This window comes from Schistocerca americana, chromosome X (genome assembly GCF_021461395.2).
Source record: "Schistocerca americana isolate TAMUIC-IGC-003095 chromosome X, iqSchAmer2.1, whole genome shotgun sequence".
Classification (NCBI taxonomy): domain Eukaryota; kingdom Metazoa; phylum Arthropoda; class Insecta; order Orthoptera; family Acrididae; genus Schistocerca; species Schistocerca americana.
In genome coordinates this window covers 142,378,759-142,393,077 of record NC_060130.1, presented here as the reverse complement: position 1 = coordinate 142,393,077, position 14,319 = coordinate 142,378,759, and positions in this window count along the sequence as shown.

Here is a 14,319-nt window from a genome sequence, read left to right as displayed (position 1 = left end):
ACCGCAAGTCTCTAGAGGAATGGAAGGTTTCAAATGATTGGAAAAGAGCACAGGTAGTTCCAGTTTCCAAGAACGGTTGTCTAGCAGATGCGCAAAATTATAGGCCTATATCTCTGACATCGATCTGTTGTAGAATTTTAGAACATGTTTTTTGCTTGCGTATCATGTCATTTCTGGAAACCCAGAATCTACTCTGTATGAATCAACATGGGTTCCAGAAACAGCGATCGTGTGAGACCCAACTCGCTTTATTTGTTCATAAGACCCAGAAAATATTAGATACAGGCTCCCAGGTAGATGCTATTTTCCTTGACTTCCGGAAGGCGTTCGATACAGTTCCGCACTGTCGCCTGATAAACAAAGTAAGAGCCTACGGAATATCAGACCAGCTGAGTGGCTGGATTGAAGAGTTTTTAGCAATCAGAACACAGCATGTTGCTCTCAATGGAGAGACGGCTACAGACATTGAAGTAACCTCTGGCATGCCACAGGGGAGTGTTATGGGACCATTGCTTATCACAATATATATAAATGACTTAGTAGATAGTGTCAGAAGTTCCATGCAGCTTTTCGCGGATGATGCTGTAGTACACAGAGAAGTTGCAGCATTAGAAAATTGCAGCGAAATGCAGGAAGATCTGCAGCGGATGCAATTGGTGCCGGGAGTGGCAACTGACCCTTAACGTAGACAAATGTAATGTATTGCGAATACATAGAAAGAAGGATCCTTTATTGTATGATTATATGATAGCGGAACAAACACTGGTAGCAGTTACTTCTGTAAAATATCTGGGAGTATGCGTACAGAATGATTTGAAGTGGAATGATCATATAAAATTAATTGTTGGTAAGGCGGGTGCCAGGTTGAGATTCATTGGGAGAGTCCTTTGAAAATGTAGTCCGTCAACAAAGGAGGTGGCTTACAAAACACTTGTTTGACCTATACTTGAGTATTGCTCATCAGTGTGGGATCTGTACCAGGTCAGGTTGACAGAGGAGATACAGAAGATCCAAAGAAGAGCGGCGCATTTTGTCACAGGGTTATCTGGTAAGCGTGATTGCGTTACAGATATGTTTAGCAAACTCAAGTGGCAGGCTCTGCAAGAGGGGCACTCTGCATCATGGTGTAGTTTTCTGTCCGGATTTCGAGAGGGTGTATTTCTGGATGAGGTATCGAATATATTGCTTCCCCCTACTTATACCTCCCGAGGAGATCACGAATGTAAAATTAGAGAGATTCGAGTGCGCACGGAGGCTTTCCGGCAGTCGTTATTTCCGCGAACCATACGCGACTCTAACAGGAAGGGGAGGTAATGGCAGTGGCATGTAAAGTGCCCTCCGCCACACACCATTGGGTGGCTTGCGGAGTATAAATGTAGATGTAGATGAAAACGAAATATAAATTTGTGGCTTGTGTTACATTTTATTCGTGTTTATATTTCTCTGCAATTTCTCTGCAACTACAGGTTTAATCCTCACTTTTCTGTATTTTGTTGTATCCTGCATTGTCTCCCCCCTCATGTCTACAAATTTTTCATGTGTTTTGGCAATCTTATTCTTCCTCATCCAAGAACTTTACAGAAAATATGTTCCTCATATAGTAATGGTCCTCATAATGAGCAAACTGAAGGTGCTATGCTCCTGTATATTAAGGAAAGATTTAAATCTTTGCAAGAAAGTGATTGTACCATTTCTTTAATGATGGATGAAATTCATATTAAGCCTTATTTTGATTACAAGGGAGGAAACATTGTGGGGGCAGCATTTGATAGTGACAAGGCTGCTACTACAGCATATGTCTTTATGATACAATCATTGCTGTATTCTTTTAAAGAAGTAGTGCATGTCCTTCCAGTGAGAAACCTTGTAGCTGAACAGTTATTTTTGTATGTGAAGAAAATATTATGTGACCTTTATGACATTGGTTTCAAAGTTATTTCTGTAGTTAGTGACAACAATGCTATAAATAGGAAATGTATGGCACTTTTCAGCTCATCTCAAAAACTCAGTATAGTTTACTCACATCCAGCTAATCCAACTCAGCCACTATTTTTTATAATTGATTCTGTCCACATCCTTAAGTGTATATGTAATAACTGGGTTAATCAAAAGGACTCTCAAGTTTTGCTCAAATATCCACAATTTGATGGAAGCAGTGATGATTGTCAGGTGTTAATGGCATCTTTTGAAGCATTGAGGCAGCTTCGTAAGATTGAATGTAATGGTCTACTTAAGCACTCTTAAGGTCTTACTTTGAAGTCTCTTTATCAATCTTCACTTGAGAAACAGAATGTGAGCCTTGTTTTGTTTGCAGGTATTCAACGAATATACGGCTGAAGCTTTTTCAACTATAGGAACAGAAAAATGTGTTACATTACCAGCCAACTGTAGCATTTATTACAATTATACTTGGTGGAAAACTGTAAATGTTAAGACAGTTCACAAAGGTGTTCGACTAAATAATCCCTTCCAGTGCCATCTGTCTTTAAGTAACAATTAGTTTTTCTGGAAAAGTTTCTTGTGTGGCTCGATAAGTGGAAGGACTCAGGCCTGAAAAATAATACTCTTTCAAAGAAAACCCATATAGCTTTGACACACACAACCAATGGTTTGATTGAGATGGCAAGGTACTGTACTAAAGAGCTTGGTTTCACTTATTTTTTGGCTGGAAAAATTCAAACTGATTCTCTGGAAACAAGGTTTAGCAGCTACTGATCAATGGCTGGCTCTCAGTACCTCATATCTGAGAGACAGATTTTGGAGGTGGAAGCCAAGGTGAGGATGCAGAACGTGTTACCATTCATGTTGAATTCAAGTACTTTTGGTAAACTGCCTGTTGCTGAAGGGTTCACCTTTAATTGTAATGATGACACAAAAGAGACTATACAAACAGACTCTAAGTTTATGGTTGACGTTATGTATTTGGAGGAAGATTTCAGGCAGGCAGAAACATACCTTCCAATGTTAACATATTTAGCAGGATATTGTGTTCGCAGTGTACTGAAGAAGCAGCAGTGTGAGTTGTGCAGCAAATACTAGTTTAATTAAAAATGCAGACAAAGAAGGGGGGGGGGGGGGGGGAGAATCTGTTTTTCCCTCAGCCTGTTGTTGTGAATGTTGTTATTTACATTACTGTACAGAAATTAATATCTGCCCCTAATGAAAAGACATTTTTGTCATCCAACAGTCAAAGGGTGCTTGTTCAAAATGCAGCCATAAATGCCATTCAGGAGAAAGATTTGTTTGCAATAATCGTCATTCGACAGACAAAATACTGAAGTTGTTAGTCCTCCACCAATGCATAATTAAACAATTACATTAAGAAAAAGCATGACATCCTTGCTGCTTCTTTCAAGAAACGGAAACTTGACACACTTTAATTTATGTACAGTTTAAATGCTAGGACATTTATCAGATGTCACAGGAAATTTCTATTAATTGTCACACATTCAGTTAAACTGTATTTGGTCCAGTGAAAGCAGAGGAAGGTTCTATGATCAATATTGTTGTAGTACCTTCAACTGAATGCACACTGTAGTAACACGGTTCGCGTTTTCCGTCGCACTTCACATAGCATAGACCGGGAACTGTCTCATAGGCATGCCCGATGTCTACTGACTGGGCATGGCCCATGCTGCCTGAGTTGTTGTTGTTGTTGTTGTTGTTGTTGTTGTTGTTCCGCTGGCAGAGGTCGCAGCCGAATTCTCACGTGCAGTCTGGTGGACGGGACTCTACTTGCGGCAACTACCGTCCATGACGCGCCATGCTGATGTGCGCCTCCCATGATCTTTCTGGTGGCTACTGCACTCCTCCTCCTTCAGGGGGTGAAGCCACTGTGGTCCACTGTGTCAGAAGGTGGAGCGTCGTGCAGACCTCCACGTCCATCGGAAGGCTGGAGTCGAGGAGATCTGCCAACCCTCGAGCCAGAACCCTCGAATACGGCTGGAAATGACCCACACAAAGAGGCCCCCGTCGTCCCACCACCGGAGCCTGGGACAGAATGGGAAACAGGCCGTCGAACTCCGGATCCTGGTCCACGCTGGGAGGGGCAACACCCAGTGGCGGGGATGATGGGGAAGGGACGACCACAAGTGAACCAGCCTCCTGAAAAACCGGGCCTGCGAGAGGGGCTGGCTCTCGCTGGGGCATCGCTAATGATGGCGATGCCGGTGCTGGAGCTACTGGAGGCTGCCAAGGCTGCGAGCCATCCCAGTGCGGCGGAATCACAGGGGGGAGGGGTGGTAGCATCCCCTGAGAAACCAACATGGGTGCCAGCAATGGGGAAGCCGGTGCCTGAGGGGTCGGAGGGTGGGTGCCCAAACGTGGACGTAGCTGATTTTGGTGACGATGTACCTCCCGGTCCCCCGTCTGCAAGGTATAGAGCCGACGGCTATTTTGGCGCAGGACCACTGCCGGTATCCAACATGGAGTGTGACCAAACCCACATGCCCAGACCGACATACCAGGTGGAAAGCCGGTTACTCCGTTTTGCGAAGACTGGCGAGGACTGGGTCAGAGGAGGTGCAGCAGAGTTCTAGGTTGGCGCCAGTGGAGGAGCTCTGTGGGGCTGCGTTCTCCCATTGGTGTGGTCCGGTATGCCGTCAGGAAAAACGTCAATGCCTCCTCCGCAGGAAATTTGTGCACATACTTTTTCATCTGCATCTTAAATGTGCGCACTATGCGCTCAGCTTCCCCATTCGATTGTGGATGAAAGGAGGGAGAGCAAACGTGCCGAATACTGAAGCGCCTACAATAATCCTGGAAGGTCTGCGAAATAAACTGAGATCCACTGTCCGAGACCAGGGTGACTGGCAGACCTTCCACAGAAAAGATTTTTGCGAGTGCCTGGATTGCAACTTCTGAAGTGGTTGAGGAACAGCAAACCACATATGGAAATCGGGAATAAGCATCAATGACCTGAGAGATGCCTGTTGGCTTGCACACTGGGAACAGGCGGCCACCAAGTGCTCAATTTGTCTGTCAATACTGGGCCACTACACATGTCTGCGAGCCAAGGTTTTAGTACAGGAAACACCCCAGTGCCCCTCATGTAATAACGTGAGGACCTCCCTTCGCAAACTTGCAGGAACAACTGTGCGAGGAGCTGTATCATCGGTAGCCAGAAGGAGAACTCCTTCCAAGATGGAGAGGCGGTCTCGTAGAACAAAATAATTATGAATAGGGTCCGAGGCCCGGCCTGGAGGTCGGGATGACCACCCCTGCTGAATGAGGTGAACTACTTGCCAGAGAACTGGGTCAGCTGCCGTTTCCCTGGCGACTCTAGAACTAGTGATCAGGAACCCATCAACCGCTTGGCGGGACGCCACATCTAAATGAAAACATATAATCTCCTCTCGATCGAACTTAGGATCCGGGCCCACTGGAAGACGGAAAAGAGCGTCTGCGTTGGCATGCTGTCCGGTACGGCGAAAATGAATGTCATAATGGTACTTAGAGAGGAACAAGGCCCAGCACTGCAGTCTGTGGGCCACCCTATCCGGAATCTGAGAGGTGGGGCCAAATAGCGATATTAACGGCTTATGGTCAGTGATTAACTGAAACTTCGTGCCATACAAGAAAGGGTGAAGCTTGGTAACAGCGTAGACCATGACCAAAGCCTCTTTCTCCACCTGGTAGTAATGGACCTGTGCGGGACTAAGAGTTGTAGACGCAAACGCCAGTGGCTGCTCGGAACCATCCGCATTGCGGTGGGCCAGGACCGCCACCACCCCACACTGCGAAGCATCTGTAGCCAGGACCAATGGCTTATGGGGGTCAAAAGTAGCCAAACAAGGCGCTGACGTGAGGAGGCCCTTCAACGAAGTGAACGCTCGCTCGCATGCAGGCGACCAATCAAAAGGAACACCCTTGCACAGAAGGCAGTACAGGGGGTGGGCTATGGTGGAAGCTCTGGGAATAAGCAATCTTGCCTAAAAAAGCTTGTAACTCCTTCAGCGAAGCGGGCCGTCGAAGGTCGACGATACGTTGGACCAAACTTCCCAGCGGCTGGACGCCGTGCTGAGAGATTGTGTAGCCCACATACTCAATGGACGGTTGGAAGAAGTTTGACTTACGCAGGTTGCAATGCGAGCCTACGGACCTGAATTTGAGAAAGAGGGTGCGAAGGTTGTGCAAGTGTTCCTTCGTGCTGCGGCCCATGATAATTATGTCGGCCAGGTAATTAATACAATGAGGAATTGTCGACGTGACGTGCTCAAGATAACGCTGGAATATCGCCGGGGCACTGGATATTCCAAAGGCTAACCACTGGTATTGGTAAAGGCCAAACGGGGTGTTGACGACCGCCAGCCATTTGGAGTCCTCATCAAGAGGTATCTGATGATAAGCCTCCGAAAGATCGATTTTCGAAAAATATCAGCACAAGGCAAAGGATAGGTGTCCACCACCAATTGGAAATTAATGGTGGCCTCGAAATCGCCACAAAGACGAAATTTTCCCGAGGGTTTCCTGACAATAACGAGGGGTGAAGCCCACTCACTAGAAGAAATGGGAAGAACGACCCCAAGGGCTGTCAGCCAGTCTAACTCTTCTTTTACCTGAGGGCGGAGAGCCAAGGGGATCTGCCTCGCGCATAGAAAACGTGGGCGAGCCGACGTCTTCAACGTTAAGTGAGCTTCAAAGTCTGAAACACGCCCCAGGCCCCCCTCAAAGATATCCGGAAAGTCAGAGATCAAAGAGTCCAATGATTGATAGGGAACATCTTCGGAGACCAACTGTATGGTGTCAGTGATAGAAAAACCGAAAGCTTGAAAGGCATCCAAGCCAAAAAGGTTAGCGGAGCTCACATAACTGACAACAATAAAAGTAATAGGTCGAGTGACTGATTTGTAAGTCACGTTGGTAGTGAATTGACCCAGTAGGGGAATGAACTGTTTACCATAACCGCGGAGACGCCGGTAAACTGGTGCCAACAGGGCGACCCAAGGTCAGAGTAAGTTTGTGCACTCAACAAAGAAACTGCCGCGCCCATATCTACTTGCAGTTGTAATTGGCACGACAGAACCGACACCTCGATAAAGAGTTTGTGTGCCAATGCGTCGGGAGGCTGGCCCGATGAAATTTCCTGAATGTCAACATCCATGTCCTCTGTAACTGCTTCCTTCGATTCTTTTGAGGCTGAGCAGCAAACTTTAGCAATGTGTCCTTTTTTATTACATTTGCGACAAACGGCCCAATGTTAGGGGCACTCCGACCGATCATGATTTATATAGCATGACGCACAGGACTGTAACAGGGGCCAGCGGCCGGAACTCTGTTTACGCGCTATACAGGAGCGGCCGTAATGGGCGGATTGTACCACTCGCACGTCGTCCACCCCGGATGCAGTGGACGTGGCCGCGCCACCCTGAACCACCGCGACGTCGCATCACACTTCCAACTGTCGACCGGCGGCGTGAGAGACTTCATACGATTGAGCAGTGGACAGGACTTCCTCAAGGGAAGGGCCTTCTAGCTGCAGGGCCCGTTGCTGGACCTCCGTATCAGTGGCCGAACGAACAATGACGTTGCGCACCATAACGTGAGCATACAACTCTCGCGACTGCTCGGTGACAAAATGACACTTGCGACTAAGACCGTGCAGGGTAGCGGCCGATGCCCAGTAAGACTGATGGGGCTGCTTCTTGCATTGATAAAACTCGACCCTAGCCGCCACAACATGCGTGCGGCGGTGATAATATGAAGACTGTAATGAACACAATGCGTCAAAAGACAAGGACGAGGGTTCCTGCAACGGCGCTAGCTGCCGCAAAACTTGATACAGCGAGGGGGATATCCAAGACAAGAAAAGAGCACGACATACCTCCACATTGGCAACATGAAACGCCTGGAAATACTGCCGAAGGTGATGTTCATATGGGTCCCAATCCTCCACCGTCTCGTCATACGGGGGAAAGGGAGGAGGGAACGGCGCTGGAGCAGACGGCGTGGAGAGCAACGCCGGAAGCACTTGTTTCATGGTTGCCATGAGCTCAGTCTGCTGCTCAACCAAAACCCGCACTAAATCCTCCATGCCGTGGATAAGCTGTGAAACCGGAACAACGATGCAACATGCGAAAGAACGACCCTACTCGTCGCCAATTGTGTAGTAACACGGTTCACGTTTTCTGTCGCACTTCACATAGCGTAGACCAGGAACTGTCTCGTCTCATAGACATGCCTGATGTCTACTGACTGGGCATGGCCCGTGCTGCCTGAGTTGTTGTTGTTGTTTTTGTTGTTGTTGTTCCGCCGGCAGAGGTCGCGGCCGAATTCTCGCGTGCCCTCTGGTGGACGGTTCTCTACTTGTGGCAACTACCGTCCGTGACGCGCCGTGCTGATGTGCACCTCCCGCGATCTTTCTGGTGGCTACTGCACACACTAATTCCCATTTGGTCCATATAGCCTGTAGTTTTTGGATAGTTTGCTTCCAACAGTTTCAAATGTCAAAAAGTCATAACTGTTTCCATGCAGGCTATTCAGCTGAAGTAAATAGTTTGTCCAGCACTAATTGTTAGTTTCAACCTCATCATTGTCAAATGTTATATTGTATACACACCCATCTGTGCACCTGATATTGGCCTAAGGTTGAAACTGGGCCAGTTTTTCGTAGTAAAGTCTTTGTCTTAAAGCTATTCTGTGCAAAAATATTTACATCTTCCTTTTGATTTGTTGAGCCTATGCTGCCCAACAAGAAGAAATCTGTTAAGTAATTATGTATTAAACCTCATGTAGTTCATTACAACTATGTACACAATTAGAGGTTATTATTTTGGCATGCAGTCACACAAAACTTACAGTAGCATATTACAATACTACATATGGAAAGCCCAAAATGGATTGCTCCCATTTTCCTGAATCAGGATGATACCAGGGTGTTTCCTCATGTAGTTATGTGTCACAACAGCTGTCCATCTAAGTTTTGATACAGGCTGACAGTATTGTTGTATACGTGTAACAATTTGTTATTGCCTTGCCCATATTATTTTACTGAGACACAGTTACATTCTAGTAGTTGCTTATTCCACTCACAGTTTGGAATAGCTCAATATCAGACACAGTAGTTGGTCTCCATTCCCAAATCTTCATCTCATCCAGACTGTGACTCTTAATTTGTTACTAACTCATAAAACCCCTTGGCAGTGTGAGGCTGTGTGCCAGACTTGGAGGGCACATGGGTTTAATCTGCTAGAAAATTTCGTAACAGCACACTCTTCAGCACCGAGTGAAAAATTTGATCTTGAATAGTCATATTCGTGTAAAGTTCGTCGCTCTCTTAGTTTTAAGAGACACTCTTTTATTAGAATGCAAAGTGAAAGTATTAAAATACAATTTATTCTATGGCAGGAATAAAGTGAGAGAGTGCTATAATTTCTTTTCTTAAGGTGGTGTGTGTGAGTATATAGTAATTAAGCTAAAGTTCTTACTACCTATTTACATGGAGAGTATTCTTGCAAACATTAAGGAGTGTTTTGTCACTGCATTATATCATACACCATTCAGTTTAAGTTGGAATCAATGTAAAATCATTACAGTTTTCATTTATGTTGTACATCTTTAGTTAATCCCAGAATTAGTTCCTCTGATTTATTTTGTTTGCACATAAGTTCATTACAAGGAAACTGATCTGCTTCTAGCTTATGGCAGGGTTTTCAACAAATGTTGTATAGCTGTGCAGTAACGATAGGAAAGAGTTGTTTCAGTTGTGGATCAGGTATTCAGCTGCAATATGAGGTTGCTCTGATATGTTGTCATACTCAGTATTACCATTAATTATTAGTTTCCAATGACTAGCTACATTTTCACTTCGTTGAATGTCCTTCGGTAGTGCATCATCCCAGTGACACCTTCACATCATGGTGCATATGTTCCAACAAATCTTTGTTGCATACGTTCTAACAAATCTTTGTTGCTCTATTACTCTGTCTGAATTACTACATTTGTCAGAAACATAAGTCATCTTTAGTCACAATTATTAAATTTTATAGACAATAAGACTGGTAATGTAACCTGTTATATGCTTCTGACATGTTTTGCAACAGCGTCCTTTTTCATGAAATAAAATATATGTAATGTGTACAACAAATCAATCATTCTGTGTAATTCAACTGAATGTAGAAAAGGCTTACTGCCTTTTGAGATGGAAATTGTGACGATTGTATTTCTGTAATGGAACCAGGTTGTTCCCTGGATTTTGTAACAGCTTTTTCAGGAAGCAGATGTACATATGTCCGACTTAAATAAATTATTGTTCATTACTTCAAGTGTTTTATACATCCTACATTAACATAAACTATTAACAATTATATTATTTTAAGCATGTTGAGGACTGCATTTTTCATGTTATAGTAATTTGTGTACATATTACAAAGAATTAAACTTGCTGTAGTCACCAGCTGTGATTTCTGATCTATCCATGGAGTTACTAAAGTGCAAATGTGAATTGTAGTGTCCCTTGTCCTGAAGTTTAATAGAATTCTTCATATCGTATACAGCATTCCCTTTGTTTTACAGAATAGCTTGATTCCCTTAGTGAGTCACTGTCTCCTACAGTCACTTAGGTAGACACTTAATAAATTCTCTTAGGAATACAGCTTCAAACAATAGAACAAATTAATCTAGAAGTAGGTTAAATTTATTATTGATGCTTTTAGCTTGATACATTGGCCTATTCCAACTGCTGCAAGTGTCTACTGAAGGTTTGTAGATTTTCAGTGTTGACTTATATACAGGTGATATTGAAAAAAATACTGTTGTTTGCATTTTGAACAGCTGACCATCATGGCCAGGAAGACATCTAACATTTCACTTACACATATGTTGCTAGTTCTTTTACCTGCAGAGTATTGTCAATCAGGCTTGTAAAGTTCTTTCTAACTCTTGTGAGAAAGTCAACAACTGCAATCAGCTCATGACATGCTCAGAATCTGCTGTACTATTACAGGGAAGCAAATTTACATTACAATAACAAAGCATGATTATTTTTGTTTCTGAGAACAGGTGAATTAAAAGTTACTGTTTGCTTCGGGAATGTAAACTGTTGAGCAATACAATTTTTATGTCCATAGGCTTAGATGCTAACTTTTATATCCTAACTTATACTAAACTCTCAAATGTAAACCTGCAAAATGAAACAATATTTTATTTAGGATACTGGAGGGAGAGGAATTTAATATTATACACAGTATTAGTGCAGAATTTTTCAAGTGAGTGCAAATAATAGTCATCTTGTTCAGAAAGACCATAGTTTATCACAGAGTATTTTTCACAAATGTACCATGTTTTATCATATATATCGCAATATTATTTACATTCTGCACTCATACGTTTTCACTTGCTATTGATAAGTCTTAAGCAATTACACTACTGATAAAAAGAATTATAAACTATAGCTTCTGCTATATTGCGATAGATAAAGTTCCATATTTTAACCATGTGGCAAAGTACTCTCCTCTTCGCATGGTACCACTTGCCAAAAGCTCGTTTCGATATCTCCAGTGGTTTACGAGATATGATAGGTGTTATGAATATTCATTCCCGCATGCCGGCAATCGGAAGTGAACTTGCTCCAGATTCTCAATTCTTTTAAGATTTGAGGCAGATATTGATCCCAAGTTTTATGAAAATTTCAAAATCTCATCTGTATCTCATGCTCAGCAACAGAATGTATAATATCCACCAAACACAAATTCATAGCGACCCCTATTTTTGATTGCAATGCTCTCGAATTTGATACCCATATGTGAAATATCACACTAGTTATGACCAGTATAGAAATGATGAGCACTTCAGAATGAAGCTGGCATATAAAGCTACATATATTTCAGAAATCAACTATTTCTTTTTGGAACGGATTCTGTAAAACTGTTTCACAAAGACTGCAGGCCACGCGTCTAGATTCTTTCAGCGCAGCACCACGCCAACCCTGGCCCACTTTCCATGACCCCACGAGTGTGTGCCGCAGCCTTCTCTCTAGGTGGTGGTGGTGCGCTTCCTTGTGAAGGGGGCCCCAGTTGGAAGTAGCGCACCATCGGAGACGCTGGCAATCGTGGGGGATTTCCTCATGATGAGTCAATCATCCTCTCCATTGACGTCGACGTGGCTACTGATTCGAAGACCCTTCCCGCTGCACCGCAGTTCCTTGTGGTATCATGTACTGATGACGGTCAGTCCTTCACCGTGGTCAATCTGTTTACTATTCAGAAAGGTGTTAATGCCATTGCTGGCCCTGTGAAATCCTGCTCTCATTTACGGAATGGCACTTTGCTTTTGGAGATGGCTTCTGATTCTCAAGCACAACTACTACTTCCTGCCTCACTTCTCCACAGCTATCCTGTTTGTGTCAAGGCACATAGAACTTTGAATTCTTCCCATAGTGTAGTTTACACCAGGCTGCTTGACAGTCTAACCGAGACTGAAATACAGTCTTAACACTCTGATCAGGGTGTCATTCCTGTCCATCACGTAACGGAAAAGGTCAATTCCTCCTTGGTGCCCACCCACACTCTTTTCCTCACCTTTGATAGGGTGATGGTGCCATCCAAGATTAAAGCAGGCTATGAAATCGTCACAGTCTGGCCATACATTCTGAATCCGATGCACTGCTACCAGTGTCATCGGTTTAATCTCACTAGAATGTCTTGTCGACACCCAGCCACATGTGTAACCTGCAGCAGGGATACACATGAGGGCTAATGTCCACCTCCTTCTCCCCACTGTATCAACTGCAATGGCGGCCATGCCGCATCCTCCCGGAATTGTCCCATGTATCAAGATGAGCGGGCTGTTCAAGAGATTTGGGTAAAGGAAAAAGTGCCTTACCCAATAGCTCACAACTGACTGGCTAGTCGCAAACCCTGGGTTCTCCCATCAGGCACCTATAGTTCACTTCTTGTTGTGCCTCACTCAATGAAGGACATACTCACGCAGACGTGAGACCTCAAATTTGGCTCTGAGGTTGTTTAGTCGCCCAGTGTCAAGGTGGCATCGCCATCCCCCCATCCCACTGTGCAACAAACTGTCAACCTCTCGCCTAAAGAGGCGAAGCTACCCACTACACAACCAGCAGGCAGGAAAGGAGAGAAGGGGTACTCCCGACAACTTCCTCTGTCCCTCCAGCCAAACAACACTCAAGTCTTCCTCTAACCAGAAGGGCTGGAAAAAGTCCGCTAAAGACAAATGGTCTTCTCCTTCACCATCTCTAAGATCCTGCTCGACAATGTTGCCATGTGGTCACTTAGCCCGGCCAGCCTCTGTCTCTCCGGTGCGCACCACCAACCGTTTTTCAGCGCTGGACTCCACAAGCATGCCGATGCTTCTGTGGACCCCATGGAGCAGGATACTCCTCCTTTAGTGCTCTGTAGTAGTGATTCTCCACCAGCTGTGTCTCGGCAGCCACCGAGTTGACACTCCTACATCTCTTCCTCTTCATGACTGTCCTCCAATGGAACGTTCACGGCCTTTGGTCTCACAAAGAGGATTTACAGCTGCTTCTAGCATCGCAGCATGCCCTTGTACTCTGCCTTCAGGAAACAAAATTGAGCCCTCAAGACAGCTTTGCACATTACTTACCAATTCGATTTGACCTTCCCCCTGAGGTCGGCATCCCATCTCATGGCGGTGTTATGCTGTTCATACAGGATGACGTTCATAGTCAACCCATCTTCAAGCTGTTGCCGTTTGCCTTTTCCTTCTCCACCTGACTTTCTCCCTTTGTACCATTTATGTACCTCCGTCCTTCGATGTCAGTAGGGCAGACTTCCTTCAGCTTATTGGGCAGCTACTTCCCCCATTTTTGCTACTCGGTGACTTTAATGTGCATCACCCCCTTTGGGGTTCTCCCAGGACCTGCCAGAGAGGTGCCCTCTTGGTTGACCTTCTTAACGAATTCGACCTCTTGTGCATTAACACCTCTTCCGCCTTAACCCACTTTCCTTTCTGACTCCTCGCACACTTGTTCCCATTTGGACCCATCCTTCTCCACTGCCCAGCTTGCCCATCGTCATGAGTAGTCCGTTCTTTCTGATGCCTACTCAAGTGACCATTTCCCATGTGCTCCCCGTCTGCTGCCTCCTACCCCATCCATATGCATGCCCAAATGGCAGATTACTAAGGCTGATTGGCAGCTTTACTCCTCTCTGGCGACCTTTGCAGAACAAGATTTCCTCAATTGTGATAACCAGGTGGGCTATCTCACCAACGTTATCCTTACTGCTGCAGAACGTTCCATTCCTCACACTTCCTCTTTACCACATCGTGTCCCAGTCCCTTGGTGGACTGAGGCATGTTGCGATGCAGTTTGCACACGGAGACATGCTCTCC